At 36.9% G+C, this 17,904-nt stretch overlaps 1 protein-coding gene across 1 annotated transcript in view; it reads right to left on the reverse strand.

Moving 5' to 3' along the window:
* Positions 1-17,904, reverse strand: part of LOC136032300 (neural cell adhesion molecule 2-like) — a 145,022-nt gene that overhangs the window by 126,148 nt on the left and 970 nt on the right. The window lies entirely within an intron of this gene.

Genomic DNA, 17,904 nt, shown 5'->3' on the forward strand with positions numbered 1-17,904 from the left:
CTGAATATCGTGGGCTAGAAAAACGTATACGGCATTTCTCATCCGTCCCACGGACTGGGGGGGGGGGGGTCGGCCCCCCTCACCTAACCTATCACAGAGTTAATATCATGGCCTAACATGGGTCCTTTGTCAGTCAAAATCTAAATCCCTCTTATAATAGAGCCACGGTGGCCCGACATATAGGAGAAGACATGAGCACTTTTCCTGTGTGTGTGGGGGGGGGATGGAGTCAAAACATGAAAAATATGACACCAATCTTTTGAATATACTTTAAGAAATATGTTGTCTTCACATCCCCAGAATGATTCTCTAAAGAAGATTGACCAAAGTCTCCTGAGTTATACCGTGTTTTATTCACGGCACTTTTCTGAAAAATCAGAGCATAGTCTACATAAGAAACAAGAGCTAAGAACTCATATGGCACTTTTGACGAGGTCAGAAGAGCCAAGAGCTCATATGGTATGGGCTCTAGCAAAATTCTAAGAATCAATAGATTGATTTAAAAGGAAAATCAGAAGCCTAATGCCGGTCAGGATTTAAAATAATAGCTCTGAGTCACGGAGTTCTTCTAAATATCACGATTCATTTAGATCCGATCACCCACTCGTAAGTTAAAAAAAAACTCAATTTTCTAATTTTTCCTCTCCCTTCAGCCCCCTAGATGGTTGAATCGGGGAAAAACGACTTTATCAAGTCGATTTGTGCAGGTCCCTGACACACCTAACAATTTTCATCGTCCTAGCACGTCCAAAAGCACCAAACTCGCCAAAGCACTAAACCCCAGCCCATAACTCCCCCAAAGAGAGCGGATCCTGTCCAGTTACGTCAATCACGTATCTACAACAGTTGCTTATTCTACCCACCAAGTTTCATCCCGATCTTTCCACAAAGCGTTTTCCAAGATTTCCGATATCCCCCTCCAACTCCCCCAATGTCATCAGATCTGGTCGGGATTTGAAATAAGTGCTCTGAGACATGAGTTTCTTCTAAATATCAAATTTCATTAATATCCGGTCACCCGTTCTTAAGTTAAAAGTACCTCAATTTTTCTAAATTTTCCTTATTAACAACCCCCAGCTCCCCCAAAGAAAGTGAATTCAGTCCGGTTATGCCAATCGCGCACTAGGACTTGTGCTTATTCTTCCCACAAAATTTCATCCCGATCTCTCCACTCTAAGCGTTTTCCAAGATTTCCGGTTTCAAAGATTTCTGTTTCCCCCCTCCGACCCCCTATGTACGCGGATCCGATTCGAATTGAAAATGGGGCATCTGAGAAATAAGATCTTTCTATATGCCAAGTTTCATTAAGATCTGATCACCCTTTCGTAGGATACAGATGCCTCAGTTTTCACATTTTCCAAAATTTTCGGTTCCCCCCCCCCCCAAAGTCAGCAGATCTTGTCGAGATTTAAAATAAGAGCTCTAAAGCACAAGATCCTTCTAAATATCAAATTTATTAAGATCTGATCATCCGTTCGTAAATTACAAATACCTCATTTTTTCTAATTTTTCCGAATTACTCCCCCCCAACTCCACCAAAGAGAGCGAATCCGGTCCGATTATGTCAGTCACGTATCTTGGACTTGGACTTATTCTTCCCGCTAAGTTTCATCCTGATCTCTCCGCTTTAAGCGTTTTCCAAGATTTCCGATTTCTCCTCCCCCCAATGACACTGGATCCAGTCGGGATTTAAAATAAGATGTCTGAGCTACGAGGTCCTTTTAAATATAAAATTTCATTAAGATATGATCACTCCTTCGTAAGTTAAAAATACCTCATTTTTTCTAATTTTTCAGAATTAACCCTAGCCCCCCCCCCCAGATCCCCCAAAGAGAGCAGATCCGTTCTGGTTATGTCAATCACGTACCTAGGACTTGTGCTTATTTTTCCCACCAAGTTTCATCCCGACCCCTCCACCCTAAGCGTTTCCCAAGATTTTAGGTTCCCCCCAAACTCCCCCCAATGTCAACGGATCTGGTCGGGATTTAAAATAAGAGCTCTGAGACATGATATTATTCTAAACTTCAAATTTTATTAAGATCCGATCACTCCTTCGTAAGTTAACAATACCCCATTTTTTCTAATTTTTCAGAATTAACACTCCCCCCTCTAACCCCCCAAACAGAGCAGATCCGTTCCGGTTATCTCAATCACGTATCTAGGACTTCTGCTTATTTTTCCCACCAAGTTTCATCCCGATCCTCACACTCTAAGCGTTTTCCAAGATTTTAGGTTCCCCCCTCCAACTCCCCCAATTTCATCGGACCTATTCGAGATTTAAAATAAGAGCTCTGAGACTCGATATCATTCCAAACATCAAATTTCATTAAGATCCCATCGCCCGTTCGTAAGTTAAAAATACTTCATTTTTCTATTTTTTTCGAATTAATAGACCCCCCACTCCCCCCCCCCAGATGGTCAAATCGGGAAAACGACTATTTCTAATTTAATCTTGTCCGGTCCCTGATACGCCAGCCAAATTTCATCGTCCTAGCTTACCTGGAAGTGCCTAAAGTAGCAAAACCGGGACCGACAGACAGACAGACCGACAAAATTTGCGATCGCTGTATGTCACTTGGTTAATACCAAGTGCCATAAAAAGCAATGTAAATGAATAAAAAAAAAAAGAAAACAAGACAAGATTGCTTTAAATGCAATATCAAGTTAATTGAAGGTCAGAGGTGAACATTCAAAACAAAGATCCTGCGCTGTAGGCATGCGACAATCATTCTAAGCGGCATTCAACCATTTTTCTTCATCCCTTTAAATTTTAATACAAAACGAGCTGCTCCTGTCTGTCATGGTAGGGTTTAGAGGTAGTTAAAAAAAACAAACAAACAGATAAAGTCTGTTTTTAAATTTACTATTGAATTGACGAAAATTATGAAGCAATGAAATTTATGAAAACAAAACTGATGAAGCAATTTACATTGAAAAATTAATAATGATGAGATTTAGCTTGCACTATTTTAAACCAATGAGATTTTTCATAGGATTTTCTAATTGGTTTAAAAATTTTGATTGTTTTCAAACTAGTAATAGCTGGATTTCGCTAGGCTAATATTAGAATTTCACTGTAAATGGGTAATCACAATACCTACATGGATATCAAATATCCTCGTTATTGGTAAGATCTCACAGTGAATGGGCCAATAAATATGAGGGTTTTAAATGTTTTCTCTGTTATAACAGGGAAAATATGTATTTTTGCTGTATATATACTTGTCCAGTTTTTTACTTTGAGAGGGTAATATGGGGGGATGATGAAAAAGTATTCCAACTCAAATCTGGCTCTCAATTGCTTCTTAAGCCTTAGTAATGCAAAAGAAAAAGTAACAAATACTTACGACTTTGAATTGTTGAAGGTGACGCTACTTGGATCCTTTAAAAATGAAAACTACTTTTTTTACATTTCCAATAATAATATATTAAACAAGCTATGTTAATGCTAAATAATTGAGAATACAGCCAGTGCTGTCGACTGAGGGTGGAAGCAGGGCGCTATTTTCCTTTTGGGCTTTAGCAAATTCAAAAACAAGTTTATACCTTTAAATTATAGCTATAAATTGAACAGATTAGTCCAAATTTAAAACTGTCATTAAAAACATCTTCCTGCAGTTTCCTGAACTAAGAGCACTACTAAGCACTACCGAACTACCAGCTGTATAGAGCAAAACAGTCGCGTCATGTGAAGAGACCTATGTTTACTAATTTTTTGGTCATGTGAAGAGACCTATTGGTCACATGACCCTTTTGGTCATGTGAAGAGACCTATGTTTACTTTTAGTCATGTGAAGAGACCTATTGGTCACATGACCCTTTTGGTCATGTGAAGAGACCTATGTAATTTTAGTCATGTGAAGAGACCTATTGGTCAAATGACCCTTTTGGTCATGTGAAGAGACCTATTGGTCACATGACCCTTTTGGTCATTTGAAGAGACCTATGTTTACTTTTAGTCATGTGAAGAGACCTATTGGTCACATGACCCTTTTGGTCATGTGAAGAGACCTATGTTTACTTTTAGTCATGTGAAGAGACCTATTGGTCACATGACCCTTTTGGTCATGTGAAGAGACCTATGTTTACTTTTAGTCATGTGAAGAGACCTATTGGTCACATGACCCTTTTGGTCATGTGAAGAGACCTATGTAATTTTAGTCATGTGAAGATTTGTTGACTACTATGTTTACTAATTTTTTGTTCAAATTATCAAAGGATTTTTTTTACTTATTGCCCGTCCAAATCCCAAAAATGGTTTCTAACCATTGGTCTTCGAATTGGTTTCTAAAAAGAATCCTGAGTACACGCCTGGAGGTGACATTGAAATAAGCATTGAAATGTGGATTCGCATCATTATTCTGCCAGAGCTGTCTCGATATTTTGCCAGTTTTTGAACTGTGGTTCTTTTGACAGTCAGATGTTACATATAGAGAAACTATTTTCACGGTATTGATGGACCCTCGCAACGTTTTTGTGCCTGCCAACAGTACTCCACGCTTTGCCATGTTTGACAATTTGAATAAGAAAACCGTGACGAAGCTTGGGAGGACATTCTTATCCCTAAAACTTTTTAGGCCTGTGAATAATTTGTTGACCGGTTCCATTATCAAAGCACTATGGGATAATATAGCAGAATGGCTGAGTTCAATAAAACTCAGGCAGGAAAACAATAGAGGTTTTTTTTTTTTTTTTTTTTTTTTATCGGACAACCAATTGTTCTTTGGGGCTAAACCGCATGCATGAAAGCATACCTGCACATATGGGGTAGTGGACTAACCTCATAGACTAATTCAAATACGAGACTAGAATAAATGTTATTGTATTTGCCCCCGTTAGAAATTTACTGCTATTTCCTCTTGTGATTAGACCTGGGCGTTGACAGTTACAAAAGGTGTTATGTGGCATTTCTATCAAAGAGTCCTAAGTCATCTCTTTAAAATCGGAAAATTCAACGGATTGGTTCAATTTGTTTTCTTTCACTTTAATGTTGCCTTCTTTGGCGACCAGAAATATGAAATTAGACTTTAATTATGTTTTGTATATATGTAATCATTAGTTGTTTCTTTTTAATATACAAAATCTATTGACGGAGAATTTCCAACGTTAGCGACCCCCGTCCCAGTATCTAGGCAATTACTTTCCACTGTAACAAATAAATGACATAGGTAGTGAAGTACTTTTAGGTTCCAAGACTGTTGGAATACACGATAAGCTAATAATAACAAACTTACGACTTAATAGGTGATCGAAGCACCGGATGTCTGAACACAAGGAACCTTTCCCTTGAGAAATGTTCCCCGGGAAATATATTAAAAATGCAAAAAGAAAACAAAATCCCGTGTATTTTGGTCTGAATATTACTAACTTTAAAATTATCAAAACCCCTTTCGTAATAAAAATTAACATGAATCTAAAGGAAGCGCTATAGAATCTTCCTTGTCCCTTGCTTACAGCGTAATTTCTTGCCAAGTTTATTAACATAATAACTTGAGCAGCCGATTTTTTTTTGTCAATTGCCAATCAAAATTTTCCCATCTTTTCGTGGACCTTACTTTACTTTTGTACATCTCTTAAAGATGTTGAATAATGAAAAAACAAGTTTGTACGGAGTTGTAACTGAAAGTGAGGAGCAACACAGAAACATTAAAGCGAGCAGAAATTACGCAGCATTACAGGGGGGCTACAACTTCCCCAACACTCACTCTTTACTCTGAAGTCTTAAAGCTCTTTACAAATACTTCTCATTAAAACTCAACGGCCCTTGCGTATCAGCAGTCTTTCTTAAAGAATAATGACAAAAATTTGTACTTTAGTGAAAATAGCAAAAATTGGGAAAGGGGTAGCCCCCCTAATACAAAAAAATTCTGCTCATTTTAAGTTTTAATGTTGTTCCTTGCTTTCAATTAATTTAATTTATACCAATTTTCGGCAATTCTAGGAAATCCCCCTCGCTCTGCCCCCTGTGTAAAATTCCCGCCAAAAATTCCCTTCTTGCATATTTCTCCCCGTGAAAAATCCCTCATCTTTATAATGAATTACCCCTCCCCCTAAAAAAACTTACGTGTGTTTTCCAATAGCAAAAAATATATTTGAACAGTGGTCAAATTGCGTAGTTTTCCCTAGAGGCTATGGAAGACATTTTAATCCTCAAAGGCATAATCCTCGGACTTACGTAGCCAAGTAGCACTCCAATCTTTTTGGTCACTTAAAGGGGCACTAGAACTTTTTATTTTCTGTTCGAAATCACCCTCTCCCTATCTTCTAGGACCACTAGTTTAATATGAACATCTTTGGGGAAAAAACGACAAATAAACACGCATCTGGGATTTTTCTTCTGCAAAAAATATATAATTCCAAATTTTAGCTGATACGGATCTTGAAACTTCTAAAGTAGGGTTTTCTGATAAGCTGAATCTCATGGTGCGATGTTCATTCAGATCACTTACCCTCTTGAGGGTGTCCCCTTCCCTTCCAAAATCAGGCAAAAAATCAAAAAGCTCCCCTTTCAAAGAGACAATAAATTTTTTACACTCAAAATCAGCGTAAAACCCAATTATTTTGGTGTACCCATTGTTATCATTTCGCTTTTCAAAGTGTCGGTTGCTATTGTGCCGAGTCACTACTTGCTTGCAGTTTGTTACTACGAACTGTTTAATATATATATATATATATATATATATATATATATATATATATATATATATATATATATATATATATATATATATATATATATATATATATATATATATATATATATATATATATATATATATGTTAGTGCTTTAGTCAGTAAATATATTCAAGGGCTAATTTTATTCTCAGATTTCTACGTTATTTTTGCCTCTGTCCTGCGCCAGACTCCGGAAATGAGGCCAAGCATACAATTATTCTTGTACAAAACAGCTGGTTGTAGTACTTATTTTGCCATTATAAAATTGGCAAAACATAAATACTAATTTGTTTTCTAAATAAACATGCAAAATTTACCGATTAGCAAATTCTCGCCAGGGATGTCGACAGAATTGGCAAGCTAGCACGATATCACATAGATCCGAGGGACAGAGACAGAGTGAAAATAACTTGTAAAAAGGAGGGCTCTTAAAGTCTTGAAAAAGAAATCACTGTAAAAAAGTACACAACTCAAAACTCATTTCAAATTCAAAATCCGACTCGAGTCATTTTTAATTTGAAAAGTAGGCTACTTCACAGAAATTCAAAAAATATTCGGATCATCATATGATTAGTGAGTGATTGAAATAAATGGATGACACTCCACTCCATTTATGAAGAGAAATCACAGATCGGTGTCCAGGGAGCGGCGGTTCGAAGCGTTTTTCAAAGGTGAATGAAGCTGTATTATCCTCGACTGTACAAGGGGTAATGAGGATCAATGACCAATATTTTCAAATTTCTGTTTACATAAGATGTGGCTCCATAATTAGGTTTATGGATGAATTGCAAGCATTGTTTAGCAAATGAGCCAGTGGTAAAACAGTTACTAAAAATCGTTTCATTAAATCACTATATATATATATATATATATATATATATATATATATATATATATATATATATGTGTATAACAACAGTTCGTGGTAACATAATAATTTCCGTTCGTTTTAAGTTTTAATGTTGCTCATTACTTTTAGTTGAAAAAACTTGTTTTCTTATTTAATTGGCTCAAAAACCGTCTGGGTACTTGTTAATTACCCCCACCCCCTAATGTGCAAGTATATAGCCTAAATTGTTCTTAACTTGTCTTTTATACTTGTCTTTAGACCTGTTACTTGTCTTTGATTATATGAAACCGGTTCTCTGAGGTCTAGCCTAAGCTTAATTCTTGAGTGTGACAACTTCTTTGTAATCAACCACTATTTGTTCCAATACTTGAAAGTATAGCCAAGGCCTTACCTCGACTACAAATGCCTTCACTTTTATACTAATAAACAAAACCCGAGAAATCAGGCTCGGCTATAAAGCAATTTAAAGCCAATAAGTTACTTGTTTTATTTTAATGGTTTGAGGTTAAAGGTACCCATTTGTATCCTTTCCATTAAGCTCAGAGAGGGTTTTAAAGAGCCGGCGCCAGTGCCTCTGTTTAATTTAGCATCTATATACAGGTCAGCAGTCCTTTCTCCAGAATCCTTGGGATTAGCTGCTCACCTGATCCCCCGTCCCAAAAAATATGTTTGAGGAAATTGCCGCTAGAAGCTACCAGTTTGCTCGGCGAATAACAAACACGATATCTTGTTGCAGAAAATCAAAATGAGATAAAGTCATTTCATAGAAAAGTTGTCAACCGATATACTAGGAGTTATATATTGTACATTTAATTCGGTCAGATTTTTATCCAGGGGAAACCCAACATGGTTGGTATGGGGACCAATTGTCTCTTTAGACGAATGGAGATATTGGTTGCCCATTTTCGATCGAGTTAAAGGCGCTTATGTATTATGTCACCAACACTCAAGTTTACGCTGTGTAAAAATCAAGAACAAACCAGTTTTGTCTTTCTGAATTAAGAAGCAATTAGCTTACTCTCAGTGGAAAACTGAGACGTGGCTGAAAAGGGGCGGATGACAGAATACATTGGAATTGTGTCAATTAGGCTATATGTTTGCACATTAGGGGACGAGGTTAGGTTATACCCCCCCCCCTTATGTGCAAATATACAGCTCAAGTTTGCTACTAAGTATTATATTTCCACCATGTTCTGGTGTTTTTCATTAGGATAAAACTAACTTCACTTCTTGAGTATGGGTAGCATAATACATAAGTACCGAGCTATATGATAACTTATGACTAAAATGTTGCCGAGAGTAACGTCAGCAATGTTAGAGACGACAACAGCGAAGGAGAAGATTAAGACATTGATTATTTGTGATGAAAACGTTGGCAACAAAAGCCACGAGCCTCAATGGGGCCAGAGACGGTCAATCATTTTGATCAAAAGCTTCCGTCAGTCGATTGACTCAAGCATTATTGACTGTCTAGGAACTTATTTAACGCTTGAGCCCAGCGTTCACGGTGATTGATAGAAATTTTGAATGAATAAATCATTTTGACCAAAAAAAAAACAGTGAGTTAGATTAGCTTTGATCGAGATTAAAGGGTTGAGTGAAGGGTCGATTGGAGCACACGTGAATCGATTGACGGAAACTTTTGATCAAAACGATTGGCCGTCTCTTTTAGTATCATCATCGTCAATAACACCGCTGTTGAATGCCATTGCTGATTTCACCATCAATATCAATTTCGTCGACGCTCTTATTTTCCTCACTCCCAAACGCCTTCGCGATGCGTTGTCTGCATGAATATTCCATACATTCCTGCGTTGGAATTTCGCCTGGGTTGAGTCTTGGGTTCATTACATTGACTAAATTATGTCGTGTTCAGCAGGCTAATTATCCGTATCACTTCTCTCAAATCACTATATATGACAACTGGTTCATCAGATCATGACGCTTAGAAGCGAATATTTTCATGTTCAACCGCGTTTTACGGAAATTTGAAATTGAACATGCATGAGGTTTTTTGTTCCAGAAAGACGACCCGACAATGGCTTCTCAAGGGTCGTCTTCTAAAATTACACAGGACCCTAACATCTGGAAATAAAAACTTGCTTCGACCACTTATTCATCAAACAAAGCCCACTATTAAATCTTCCCACCAAATCCCTGTTGCGCCGACCACCAAGAAATAATTAACTTTTTGCTTTTTCTTCGACGAAATATTAAACTATTGAGGAACAGTTGCATTGAAACACGCCATTTAATATGTGGGTAAAAATCCCCACAGGGGCACAGGCGTCTACAATTAAATTTTGGTGGAGGAAGCGAAACATTCTTCAAGACAGAAGAGGTCTCGAAAATACGATCCCCCTTTTTTGAACTGAGGCCTTTGAACCAGTCTTTTTGGAAGTAAATTTAACCAGCTTGTCCTCTGCATAGGGTATAAGTATCGCCGGATTTAGTGTGTCTAAGATCGTGGCGAAGAATATTCATTTTACAGCACTCTTAAAAAGACCTTGGTCATTTGTTGGTGTTGAATGTCGTAACCTTTCTACACGACAAGATTGAAACCCAAATAAAGATTGGGTCAAAGGGTCTGATATAAAAAGGGGGTGGCAACAATATTTTTGGGACTTCAATTTACTCCGTGATATAAACACTCATAAGAATTTCCATCTAAATAAGGGTTTATAACAATAAAGAAAAACGGAAGAAAAAAACTTTGTCCATTGCTTAGATACCAGTTAATACTAAAAGACCTGCAGGAGCAGGTAAACTGCCACCACACATCCAACAATCAATGGTGGTCACAGAGAGGCTGACCTAAACAACCGGCTTTACCAGCTTAGGAAACCTGATGGGATGGAAAAAACGTCAAGGAGCTTACCAAAATCCACGCTGCGTGTTAAGGAATAAAAAGGGAAACTATTCAAAGCCTATAGGTTTGTGTAACAATGACATGAAAACTATTTGCCCGCCCCAGCTCAAAGTTTAAAGTCAACTTCCCCCTCCCTCAAACAACCTTCCCTCAGGAATATAATTCGGACCCTCAGCCATGACACAAAACAGTATAGACTCAAGGAAATTTTTACTTTTGAAATGCTGACTTGCAAAGACCCCCCCCCCTCTTCTTGATAGAATTCTGTATCTACAGGGGTGCGTAAAATATTCTGCTATTTTTTTTTTCTCCCCAAATGTAACTTTCATCTAAAAACGAGGCCGTACTCAACATTCTACTTTTTGCCGGCGGAAAAAAAACCATGCGCCGTGCTCAAACATGTGACCCCAAGATTAGGAATCCGTTGTTCCAATCGGGACTTATTAGTTGGTTTGGTATATTATAGCCTATAAGAAAACGGGTTTTTGCTAGGGTTATAGACACTTACAAATGATGTATGCAGATGTGTCTGTGAGTTTTACTTAGTGCGTAGGCTAATTAAATGTGCTTACGCACATTTACATACCCATAAAGAAGCCCAAAAAGGTTCAGGACAATTTTTATTTCGCCGGCCCTGATTAGAATATTAAGATCAAACCCTAGAATGTGTTTGGTTTTTTAGTCTTCTGTATTCTTTGTTTATTCGACATAATCGAACGGGCTTTTGCACAATTCAGGCATCCCAAGGAGATGAAGAACCAAACCCAGCAAAATGTTCCCTTAACAAAATAAACAAAACTTTCCAGGATAGTGCACTAAAGCGTTATTGGGATTCAATGTTGTCAGTTTTGGATTTTAATAGGTGGTATTTGGCATGAGTCAAGTTTTAGATTAGCCTGGTTCGAACCTTCCATCAGAAATGTATGCAAAAGTGGGGAGAGGGATGCAAAAACATCCTAAATTTCTTGTTTTTTTTCTGAAACTACCAGATAAAGTTTGCTTTTTGTTAGTACTCTGCCCTCCAGCCAAGAAAAAAATCTTGCGCAAATGCCTGTCTTTGCTGCACCCTTTTTGAGCATGTGATGAGACCTAGTCACTGATGAACACACAGGCGATTAGGTATATTGATATTAATGATACATTGTTCCCTGCGTAGCAGATGGTCAATCGGTTATCTTCACCAAAATTTCATTTTAAAGCAGATGGCGGGAAGTGATGTGGGCTATTTCCCGCTGTTTACTTCCCATGTACCCAAATACCTTCATTACCTATACAGTCAATGATTTTGGTTTAACCCTTTCAATCCTGCCTTATCTACTTACCAGGATAGCAGGTGGAAACACTGGGGAATTAGTTCTTTCGATCGACAGGACAAAGCACAAAGTTTCAACATGGCTGACAATATTAGGTTCGACCAGGGCAAAAGTGTAGAAAACTTTCGTCATTTGGCAAAACAATCTAGGTCATAATAGGCATTTTTAGCTGCATTAGCTTCAATTGCTTGCTAATATGGACTATCATATCACGCTTCAATAAAAAGGACGCCCCTTCACCCCAAGATTGCCAAAGAAAAGCTATCGCCTCCAAATACCCGTTTTATATTTTGTCAATTATATTTATTTCCCGTTATATTTTTCTTTGGTATTCTTTGGCAAAAAAGACAAAAACTAAAGGTCGGAGTCTTATCTTCGACACGAACTTGCCTTAATATTAAACAGTTCGTGGTAAGGAACAGTAAATAAAAAGCGACTCGGTCCAATATTGACCGAAACACTAAAAAACCGAGTTTCGGTGACAATTAATATACCAAAAGATTTGACCTATTGTGCTGATTCCAAATATATAAAATTCATAAGTTTAATGCTACCCATCAAAAGCTACAAGGCTGAGAAAACTTGCTTGATTTTCAAAAATGGGGGAAGCTCCTCAAAAATTCAAGTGATCTTGATGAAAATCACGTCATCAAATAAAGCACATCGGAGAAGTCTATAGTTTTTTGCCAGAAGAAAGGTCAAGGATGCGTGCAATTTTTTTTGGGGGGAAGGATGATCGCATCGAACCAATGGTCCTGAAAGTTAGGGAGAGAGCTCCTTCGGACAAAAATCACAAGTTCTGGTGTCCTACCTAAGTGACCGAAAAATTTTGAAGGCAAATAGCCCCCTCCCACGCCCCTACAACTGAAAGAACTACAACTTGGAAAAGTGCTCCCAAAATGCAGTGTTAAGCTTCCAAAAATGTTGCTTCTTGTAAGAGTACAAAGTCATGGTGTGTCCATTTACGCAGTGTTTTGTTTTGGGCAACAGCCCCTAATCCTGGAAAAATATAATTACCTATTCTTCAGTCCTTGGCAAATCCCCAGTTTTAATTAGAACATCCATGGTGAGACACTATATTCTATCCCTAGTCAATACAAACTAACCGGTGTCCTCAAGAATCGCGTTGGTAATGAACTAAAATGAGCTAGGTCGAGAATCGTGTTAATAATGAACTTTTTCTTGTCTTTGAGACGGTCAGCCGACGCCGAAGCTTCGAACTTAATACTTCACAAATGACCTTCACAATTTTGCTAATAAAGTATAAAATTTTCATCATATTCTATTGTCACCAAACTTTACTTCTCAAGTGTGTTCTATATAATAGAGAATTACGCAGTTTTTTCTTAGTTCACGCACATAACACCTCTTGTCAAAGTATCCAGTCACTTGGTTTGGTTTCTTCTTAGTTAATCACATCGTCTTACACGGATATACACGGTATACACGGATATGTGCCTCCGATGCTGCTCTCATGCTGCTCTCACTGACATCTTGGTATACACGAAGGTGTCCAGGGAGCACGGTTTTGGATCAAACAATAGCAAACGCAATTCCCCCCGGTAATTTCCTCTGCTCAGCTTATAAGCATAATGCTATTAAAAAATAAATACTTCATCCATTTCACAGCAGCAAAAGGAATGTTAAGCAATATCTCAAAATGGCTCCCAAAGGTTCAAGTTGCCTACTTTGAAACTAGGGATTTATACGTATATTTTAAAAGATAGGATATAAGGCCTGCCTACGTTCCAACGCCCATTTTAGCCCACAGACATGCTTTAACTTTTTTTTACTCGTGGGCGTTCCGGGATTATTTAGGGAAAGTCCCATTAAAGTTTTTTTCTATTTTCCTTGATACCCTAAATACGCCCGGACGTGAAGCCTAAATATCAAGGTATTTTGGTATATCTATTCACTATCATAATTAAAAGTTTGGTGTTATTTTTACATTTGTATGCTTACAAATCACCTGATTAGGGCCCCCATGGCTTCGTGGATTATATTTTCATCGACGACTCATTTTTCACACCTTTCAATCATTCTAGGTGACATCACTTTCTCAAAATCTCAGGAAATATAAAAAGTATGAAGAGGGTGGGTTGCCTACGAACCATTTTTCAGCCCTGATAAATACTCAAGGAATACTGAAATGACAAGCATATGGCTTTTTATGTTGAATAAAATAAATAAATCAATAATTTTTGCCCTCTAAAAAAATTATTCCTCGATGTTGTTAAACGATAGTTTTAATTTATATGGTACCAAAATGATTGGTTTTCCTATGAGTAAATAGCATCGGCCACATGATTGATATTATTTGATAAAAAGATAGGAAATATGCATGCAATACGCAAAGGACTGTTTATACACAGTCATGGTAGATTAATTGCTACTTCCTTTTAAAGGTAACGGTTTCTAAAGCAGAAAAATATTCTGTTAGGAGGGACTGATGCCATATCCTGTAAAAAAAAAGTGGATACTTTGTAGACACAAAAATAGAATTCTACACAGTAAACACAAGGATATTTTTCAGAAATTGTGGGGTACAACGGAAATGCCATATAATTGTGTTGCGGTGTGGGCAACTCCTGATAGATCTCTCTGCAGGATTAACAAAACTCAACCTCAGTGCATATTAATAACAATAGTTTTTTTTAGATTGTGCACTTGAAAATAAGCTTAGTGATAAGAAATGAAAGGTGTGGTCTATATAAATTAATGATTTTTCTTGCCTTGCGTATTATTTCGCGCAAGTCAAAGCTTGGAAAGGTACCAACTGTGACTACAGAAAGTCCCATTGATCCTAGGAGCTCTGTCTAAAATTTATGTCATTTTCCTTGCTTCAGCTACATTCCTGGAACTATTTAATGTTCAACTAGCCAAACGTTGTTCCATGCAAAACTGCGAAACAATGTTGACATTAACTTTTTCAATGAAAAAAGAGTTGTTATAACAAAAAGGCATTTGTTCTATCTATTAAGAATCGAATTGGGGTGGGGGACAATCCCCAAAATACTTTCCTGATTTTTTTTTCTTTTAATTTAGGTTTTGAAACCATAATTCTAACAATTTGAAATGGTTTTCACGTAATGTTATGATTTTTTTACTTGAAATTAAAAGACATTGTTACAAATTCTTTAAAACCTATAGATATGGGTTTAACAAAGGTATCAGACTCAAAACATCTTTCGTGACCTCGTTTATGCTTTAGATCTGTTTCTGAAAGCTTAACTTTTGATAACACATTTTGCCCAAGTTCATCAAAAGCCAGTGTGCTTTGGGAGACAGGAAGGTAGATGCTTTGAAAGATCTTCACAAGGCATAACTTATACTCTGGATCCATTCCTTAGTTTCATTTACCCAAATCAATTAATTTCCAAGGTGCCAAAAACCCTTTATCTAGAATTGTATTCCCATAAGGACCTGGGAAATTTTACCTTGCTACTGTCTCATATTTTTTCAAACATATCCAAATATGGACCTTGACTATCCAGATATGGACCCCTCCTGTCCACCAATAAAATGTTGGAGCTATGACCCTGTTCACAGGATTTCAGTTGGGTTTGAAAAGATTTGAAATTCATTGAAAGTTAGGTACGATACTCTTAGAATCTGTCACACCTGACAAGTAGAGAAGGAGTAGAGGTGCAAAAATTCCCAGACCCTTATCGACCAGAAATCCATTCTTGAAAAGTTCACTTACCCAATAGCATTTTTTCCCAGTTCGTCCACGTTTTGTCAGCCATCAAATATTATGTGAAGACAGGTTGCCAACCTATATTCGGTTCTAATTGATTCTTATTTTGTTAGTCTGACTTTGATAAGGTGTAACATATCCACCTTTTAACAACTAAAATGTATTCACGGAAGTTTCTGGTAGTACATCAACTATTTCATAGCATAGGAGTTATGACCCTAAGGCTACATTCTTCGGTTCACCCCTGTGACAGTTTTATCTTTATTGCATTTGCTTCTATAACAACCTAGGTCTTGGCAAACCGATTCCTTGTTTTTCAGGCCCAAATTAGAATTTTTGTTCGAAGCTTGAACCCCACTTTCATCGTGACCCCCCACAACCCCTGGGGAAACGACTGTCAGTTATGGAAGTTGCCCATTGTTTAGATACAGGAATTTACCCAATATTTAGGGAGGGAATTTTCTTTATGTGAGGGGGTTAATTTTCCACCGAAGGGGGAGAGGATTTTCTCCCCTCAGTGAGGGGAGAGTCTGATTTCCAACGATAAGAAATTAAATAGAAAGAAGCAAGTTTCTTCAACTGAAAGAAGGGAGCAACATTAAAACTTAAAACTAAGAGAAATTGTTCCATATATGCGAAGGGTGTCCCCTTCACCCTTTACTCTTTACGTCAAAGCTTGACTTTCCTGTCTCAATGCCTAAAAAACGACAGCTAAAATGCAAAGGTCGTTGATTTGGAATAAGATGCTTTTTTAAAGCACCAAAAATATTTTACGTAACGATCGAGGGATTGAGGAGGTGCGCCCCCACCCTCAAATACCAAATGCTTTCTGCTCGCTTTAAGTTTTTATGTTGCTCCTTAAATCCAGTTACAGTTTTATATTACAGTAAATATAACAGTTTCTCTTTTATGAGAGCAGAAACTAATTTTTGGGGGGAATTTTAGGGATTAGTATCAACATAGCCTACTAAATCAGACGGTACTTGTGTATTATTCAGAACACACTGAATAAGTGAAGTTAGGTTCTTTCATGAAACAAACTAAGATACAGGTACACTTTAATTAAATATTTGGTACTTGTTCATGACCAAACTCAATTTAGTTTGCTACGCATAGTGGTAGAAGATAGTGTCTGAACATGGATTTTAAAATGAAGATTTGGGATTTGCCAAAGACTGAAAAAGAGGCAATTATATTTTTCCAGGATAAGGGGTTGTTGCCCACAACAAAACAGTGCGTCTATGGACACAACATGACTTTTATACTCTTACGAGAAGGAACATTTTTGGAAGTGTAACAATAGGTCATGTTTGAAAAAAAACAATTCGCATGTAAATACGTGGTTTGCTGACAGTAGAATACCATTTATATGTTAATTTTATAATTTTCTTAATAAAGTATTATATTTTCATCATATTTTGTTTTATTTCATTAGCTTTATCAGAAGTTTGGCTATATATTTGCACATTAGGGGAGTGGGGTGCATTATATCAAATAACTAACGTAACCTAACCTAACCATCTCTATATAAAATATTTAACTAAAATGTACCTGCATCGTAGTTTGTTTCACGAAAGAACCTAACTTCACTTATTGAGTGTGTTCTGAATAATACACAAGTACCAATTAGACTGAAGACAAAAATAGGTAAGCATGTATTTAATGGTTGGTCACTTCTGAAGGAAACAGGCTATACAAACCAAAGTTGTACCATTAGATTTCTTATTTCATGCTATAGTCAAGAATGATGGTCGCTCTTTTAAAAAATACCCCCCTACAACTCCCTGATGTTACCATATGTAAATAATTTCTTAGGCCACACTCTATACCATGCCATTTACAATTTAAACAAAAATTGGTACTTACGTGCTATAGTGACCACACCAAAGAAGTGTAGGTAGGTTAGTCCTAATGAAATACACCAAAATATGATAAAAATTTAACATTTTAGCAATAAAATTATGGAAAATGCAACAGAGAATTATGGCCGACCAGAACGTATAGTATCAAATATGTAGCCTAGCCACCTCTACATTTTAAATATTTAATTAAAATATACCTGCATAGTTACCGTTTATCTCGTTCAGGCTAATCTGATTGTCTGATTGTCTGATAATCTGATTGTCTAATCTGAGTGGACAAAGAAAACCGATTTCACTGCAGATGAAGAACAAAATGTGGTCGCTACAACAAGTAAGTACCCAAAAATCTTTAATAACGACTAAAAAAGTTTAAAACTGAAAAAAAAACTTTGTTAACACAAATTATATGAGTCCGAGTATATTGGATTTGCATACGGAAGCCTGCACTAGCTTAAACAAGACATGACAAGCATAAAAACAAATACAAAAAAAAGAAACGGAAAACGAACGGAAACATATTTAAATAAAATATAATCACGTAACAATACGAGACACAAGCCATTATGTCTGCTGCAGTCTATATTAGTGTGACATGAGTGCTGAATTAATTTTCCGAAAGGGATTCCAGCAAAATGAA

This window comes from Artemia franciscana, chromosome 1, assembly GCF_032884065.1.
Source record: "Artemia franciscana chromosome 1, ASM3288406v1, whole genome shotgun sequence".
In the NCBI taxonomy this organism is placed as follows: Eukaryota; Metazoa; Arthropoda; class Branchiopoda; order Anostraca; family Artemiidae; genus Artemia; species Artemia franciscana.